We start from the raw sequence: 6,646 nt of genomic DNA, 5'->3' as shown, positions 1-6,646 counted from the left end.
GAGGCGTCGGGCTTGACAGCCGGGACCCCGCCCGCGCCGGGGCCAGGGCTGGGGACAAAGACGCCGGCGGCGCAGCGGGGCGCGGTGCCCTTCGAGCGGTGCCCGCGCCCGGGGTGGCCCGGGCGCTGACATCTGCTGGGTTCCCGAATTGGCCGCCGAGCAGTGACCGCAAAAAGAAAAGTCAGAGGGACAGAGTGAGTAACGTGCGAGCGGGCGGAAAGTCGGGCCGCCGGAGCCGCTCCGCGTCCCGGCGCGCGGGGCGCCGTACTTTCCTGGGAATTTTGGTGGCCCGGGAGCGGGCAGCTGCGGCGGCGGATGTGCAGGCTGCGCCCCCGAGCTGCGGACCGCCTGGCTGGCTGTCGGGGAGAGCCCCTCGGGTTAGGGGCCCCGTCCTGGGGCCGCGGGTGTTCGGCCCGCGCCCTCCTCACACTGCCCAGGTGCGGAGCAGGGCAGGCGCGGATTCTGCCATGAATTGGAATTTTTCACCTTGAGGCAGCTTCAGAGTCTGCAGTTCTCACGGAGGAACTGATTGAACCGACAGGATGTTGGGGTCTGGTGGTGATTTTTTTCATACTTCTGTCCGACTGCTACCCACTTTAGCGCTTTGTGTTACTTGCTTCTTGTTACTTCTTGCTACATTTCTAACAGTTATTACATAATGAAATAAATACAAATTGTCCATCCCTTTTCCAGTTCTTAGTGTTCTGGATACAGAGAACACAAGCAAGAGGTGATACTGCTCGTGGCCCAGGCCATTTCCGATTTTGTTCTAGACAGAATTTAACTCTGTAAAGGTGTAGGAAAATTGGATGCAAAGAAATGACCGAAAAAGAAAATACACTGAGTAAAATTTGATTTGTACAAAAGCTAGGTTGTGTACACGGTAGAGCAGGATAAGTATATGCAATATACACGAAAATGGGTTCAGAATGAAATGAAATTGGGAACAATGTTGCTGTATTGTAAAAAAGTTGATCAGAAAAAAAGAAAGTTGATCAGGCAGTTAATGGGGTTTAATGAAATTCCTCTAGAAATTAATTCCTCTTAATAAAAATGCAGTAATGTCTACTTATGTTTAAATTTTGGCTTAATGTGTATAGAGGTCAGAGGAGTGGTATCGTAGTATTGTACCCAATTCATATATAACTTTTTATTTATTTATTTTTTAGGTAGGGTCTCACTTTGTGTTTGAGGCTGGCCTTGAGCAACTGGCAGACCTCTTCTCTCTTCCAACTGCTGGGAGCTTTTTAAAAAGCTGTAAGGAGTATATGAGGTAGATGTGGTGCATGTCTATAATCCTAGCACTTGAATTTAAGGCCAGCCTGTGTCACTGTATGTAGTGGGACCCAGTCTCAAAAAAACAAAGGGTGGGGAAAAAAAAAAAAATCAAAGCTGCTGGAGTTTAGGAAAGAACAAGGACAATTAAAAATAGCATTTTTCCTTGAAAAATATTGAGGAAGAACAGAGATGTTCTTTTTGGTCAGATGTACTTGAGCTAAAAATACTGAATTCATTTCAGCTCTAAACTAAGTGTTCTGTACCTCGATTTGCTTAAACTTCTCTTTTGTTCCCCAAGCTGGTGGGGCAAGCTTACTTAACAGAATAAATTAATTTCACCAGGTAGTGTGAATTTTTAAAAATTACACTGTAAATTGCAGTATTGTATTTTGCTAATTGCTGGATTCTTTAAGATGCTAAAAATAGTGTTAAATACTATTGGATATCTTAGATGACAATACCATCTTTCATAGATAAAACATAAAGGTTGTAGTTTTTGTTGTTTTAAAAAGCCTCTCTAAAAAACAACAAAACCTCTCTGAGGAAAGTGTAGTTTGTTTGTGACATACGAGAGTTGGTTAAATTACCTGCACTGTCAGCTCTGTATGCAATGAGTAGCATTTTTGACCTTACTCTTTTCTAAACATGTGTCTGGAGACCTCTCCTGTCTAGGCTGCAGAGTTTTTTGCTTTTTGGGAAGACAGCACAGGTTGATTTGCAAGTCTCTCGTTCATGGATGGAGGAGTTTTTACTGTGGCATTGATGTTTGGTGGTACAGTAGTTGGGTGCTGAAACTGTTTTGTATGCTTGGATCCTGCACAATTGTGACCTCTACTGGTGACCAGCCAAACTGCCTTCCAGTGGCTCCATGGGCTTTTGTTCCATATGGCTTTACATTTTTGATGGCTGAAAGTTGAAGTACTTGGTTAGTTCGTTCGGTTTAGGAGGTGCTTTGTTGTTGCCTTCTGAGATATTTTTGGGGGTGATTTTGTGCTTGTGTGTAGAGCGCCCCTGCCTCCCCCCATTGAACCTAAGGCCTTCACACAGAGCTACAGCCCAAGCCCTTTTATGTATTTATTTTTTGAGACAGGGTCTTTCCAAGTTGCTGAATTGCCTAAGTTGAGCTCAAAATCTTTCTGCCTCAGCCATCCAAAGTGCTGGGATGACAGGCTGTGCTACCACACCTGGCTGTGTTTGTAGCTTTATGTAGTATGATTAATGCAGCAGTTTTCTGCCAAGTCACTGTCGGCACTTTATAGCAACTTTAGGTTTGTAATCAATTTATTCCTTTTTTATTTTATTTATTTATTTATTTATTTTTGGCGGAACCGGGGATTGAACTCAGGGCCTTGCACTTGCCAGGGAAGCGCTTATTCCACTGAGCCATCTCCCCGGCCCCATATTCCTTTTTTAAAAATTAAATTTACATAAGTTTGTTGTCTTAATATGGGAGAAATTGAGAACTAGTTTTGTACCAGCTACCTCTTATTTCCTGTAAAGTGGTTGAATTGAGTACAAACTATATAGTCATGTAGAAGAGATTATCCTTAGTGGAGAGTACCAGTTACAGTTTAAGACTGAGGTCAGGGGCTGGCGAGATGGCTCAGTAGAATAAGCGCTTCCCTGGCAAGTGCAAGGGCCTGAGTTTAATCCCCCGTACCACCAAAATAAATAAATAAATAAATAAATAAATAAATAAATAAATAAATAAAAGATTGAGGTCAGATTTTCAGCCATATTGTTGGATGAAGGGACTAATGCTGTCTCTTCTCTTAAAATTCATTCAGTGGCCTAAAAGCTGAATCCCTCCCCCCCCAAAAAAAAATCAGACAAGGACTCCTTGGCTTTTTCTATATCAAAGTCAGTGGTTGTACAATAAAGGAAAAAATGTAAAACAGACCCTATCGCTGTCCCACCCAATCCACAGTCCCAATAGGAACAGCAAAAGCCAAACAAAAAACTCTGACCCCCCCCAAACAAATTAAAAAATGTGGGAAACAAATTGAGTTTGCAAAATACAAATAACAGCCAAAGGAAATTATGAAAATAACTATAATCCCAGGGCCAATGAGGGGTCTATAAAACTTTGAAACCACAAAGGGCACCTGGCCCACCCTTATATCAGCAAAAGCCAGAAAACAGCTTCTTGCTGAGCATATGAACCCATCAGCTGAGTCTTAACCATTTCCCAGTTAGGGAAGTGTGAGGAGGAAGAGCTTATCTGGACCCTTTCAGCATTCCAGCCTGTGCATCAGCAGTCCCAGCAGGCGCTGCACCGTAAGATGGACTGTGTAGGAAGTGCTTGGCACAGAGCTCCAGGTTCCCCCAAGGGCTATCAGTGTTGGTTACTGGCCTGTTTACTTCTAGGGTTTTGGTTCCCCCCATATCATTTCTTTTGGATATCTACTCCTCAGAGGTGCCTTCTAAATGCCACTTAGAGTCAATAGGACTGTCTGCTGCTTTGATTCCCTGGTTTAGGAGAAGGGTGATTAGAGATTCCTTATTCCACCTTGAGCCTCTAGGGAAAACAAATATCTTTGTGCTTTCTGCAAATATCTGGAACCATGAACTCTTGGCAGGAAAATACAAAAGTGGTGACATTCCTACCCAGACAGAATTTACAGACATTTTAGAAGAAAAAAATACAGCAGTAAAACAGGAATCTACGTTTTCCCCCCAGAAGACTGAGCAAAGGGTCCCAGTGCCTTTCAGTGCCAGAAAAGCAGGGGCATTTTGTGGCTCAGCCTTAAGGAAAACAGGCAGGACCTGGGTCCTAGCTGTAGGAGTGATTTCAGATTTCCATCTCCTTTTTTTTTTTTTTTTTTGGTGGAACCGGGGATTGAACTCAGACCCTTGCGCTTGCCAGGGAAGTGCTTATTCTACTGAGCCATCTCCCCGGCCCATCTATTTCCTCTTGATAGTCAAACTCTCCTGTATCTTCCACACCATGAGCAAATAATCATGACAAGGCAGGGCTCTTGAACTATGTCGTCTCCCATATGCTGGTTCTCACGGGCCATTACCACAACAGCTGGCTTGCCAGGGATGTGCTTGACCACTCAGTTCTCATAGAACCGCCTGTTCATCTGTCACTAGTGTGGCCAGACCTGAGTTGTGCTGCCTTTGTGGGCATTTTCATTGAGCTCGTTGACAATAGAGGCAAGACAGCCATTTTCCACTAGGAGGCGCTTGATTACAGCCTTGAGCACTGCCTCTGGGTTGGAGATCATCCCTTCCTAGCGGGTCATGCCTGCCAGCTGCAGGGAGTTAGCCTACTCTAGGATCTCTTATTCAGTTGTCTTCACCAGGTTCCGAAGGTGAAGGTTTGGGCTGACACTGTGGATTGCACACATGTATGCCTTTAGCAGCTGAATGTCTCATGGCTCTTCTGCTCCAGTTACAGTTTTAGGCTGAGATCAATTTTTCAACCATATTGTTGGATGACAGGGATAATGCTGTCTCTTAAAATTTATTCAGTGGGCTGGGCAGATAGCTTAGTAGAAAAAGCGCTTGCCTGGCAAATGCAAGGTCCTGAGTTCATCTCCGGTACTGGGGGAAAAAAAAATCAGTAGATTAAAAGCTGAGCTTTTTGGCTGGCCTGAATTTACATTTTTTTTTTTTTTTTCAGGTAAGCTCTAATGTTTTTGTTTTGTCTGTCTTTTTGAGACAGGGTCTTCCTGTATAGTCCAGGCTAGCCTGATACTCCCAGCAGTTCCTCTGCCTCAGCTTCCTATGTGCTGGAATCACAGGCATGCCCAATTTAGCCTTAATTCCTGATATACAAATATAATATTGCAGTGCTTCAGTGAACGTTGATTAGAAATTATTTGAACTCATAGGGTTATGCTCATTAACATTAGATATGTGTGTGTGTGTGTGTGTGTGTGTCTGCGGAACTGAACGTAGGACTTTTTGTTTGCCAGGCAGACATTTTGCTGTTGAGCTATATCCCTGGCCCTATATGTCATCTTTATTTGTTTATTTATTTATTTATTTAGTGTGTGTGGCCAGCTCAGCCCACCAGGGGGCGGGGCTGGCTGGCATGTGGTGCTGGGGGATTGAACCGCAGTCCCTGTGCTTTGTTTAGCTTAGTTTGTTCTAAGTAGGTGCGTTAGACCACTGAGCCATCTCACCAGCCCCGCTATATGTCATCTTAAAAGAGATCTATGAAGATATTTAGGTAAGAGGCTAAGAGGTTAATAGTCTAGAGTTACTTTTAGGTTGAGATTGGTTTTGGGCATTTCCAGATCTAGATATATGTACTTTGTTGTTGTTATTATTATTATTTTCTATTGAGCATTGAATCAGGAACTTGCACTTGCTAGGCAGATGCTTTTGTATTATTATTATTGTTTGTCTTTTTGAGACAGGGTCTCACTATGCAGTTCATGCTGGCCCTGAGCTCACTTTGTATCCCAGACTTACGGTGAACTTGCAGTAATCCTCCTCAGCCTCCTGCCTGCTAGGATTACAGGCATGCACTACCAGGCCCAGCTTCTTTTTTTCTTCTTGTTGTTGTTGTTCTTCTTCTTCATGTATATATACTTTAAATAGGTTGTTTAGTTTTAGACAGAAAGTAAAAGTCATCCTAGAAAGTTTGGCATAAATGAGTTTTCCGTAGTAGAATATTGATTTTTTAAAAACTGAAATACAATACTTTACCTCAGGCAACATGACATGTATTAGTGGTCTTTTACTTATTTGCAGGTAGTGCTGTAAATGTGATGCATCCCTCCCTGACCAATGTTACCAGAGAGCCCCTGGGGGGTGAATGGTATTCCCTGAAAACTGCTGATGGAGACCTCCCTCACTTGAATAGAACAGTCTTTCTCAGATGACTGTTGGAGAGTTATGTTTCAGTGGGAGGGAAAGGGGAGCAAAGGAGAGCAGAAGGATGAATAACCCAGAAGAATGAATAGCCATGTTAGGTACTTTATTTTATAATCTGTGAGTACAAATAAAGCTTAGCACTTATTCTACTGAGCCATCTCCCCAGCCCGCGGTTTTGTTTTTTTGGGACAGGGTCTCATTATGTAGACCAGGCTGGTCTGAAACTTGCAACGATCATCCTGCCTCAGCCTCTCTGTGCTGGGATCACAGGCATGAGGCTCTATACCCAACTAGGAGACATCATTTTAAATGAAGTTGGTAACTAGAAGCAGTGGCATGGATACAAGATGAATTAGACATCATCAAGAGGATTTGGTATTAGAACATATTTGAGACTTGAAGTGTGAAGCTTCCAGGACTCAGATAATAATGGTACTGTAGGGGCTGGAGAGATGGCTCAGTGGTCTAAAGCACCTACTTAGAACAAGCTTAGCAAAAGCATCAGGGACCGCGGTTCAATCCCCCAGCACCACATGCC

At 43.7% G+C, this 6,646-nt stretch overlaps 1 protein-coding gene across 7 annotated transcripts in view; it reads left to right on the top strand.

Annotated features, from left to right (window-relative positions):
• The window catches only part of Gpcpd1 (glycerophosphocholine phosphodiesterase 1), a 73,911-nt gene that overhangs the window by 320 nt on the left and 66,945 nt on the right, over positions 1-6,646 (top strand). The window lies entirely within an intron of this gene.

Source organism: Octodon degus, unplaced genomic scaffold (genome assembly GCF_000260255.1).
Source record: "Octodon degus isolate 3935 unplaced genomic scaffold, OctDeg1.0 scaffold00060, whole genome shotgun sequence".
Taxonomy (NCBI): domain Eukaryota; kingdom Metazoa; phylum Chordata; class Mammalia; order Rodentia; family Octodontidae; genus Octodon; species Octodon degus.
The sequence above is the reverse complement of the archived record's forward strand: the minus strand, read 5'-3'. Positions and strand labels throughout refer to the sequence as shown.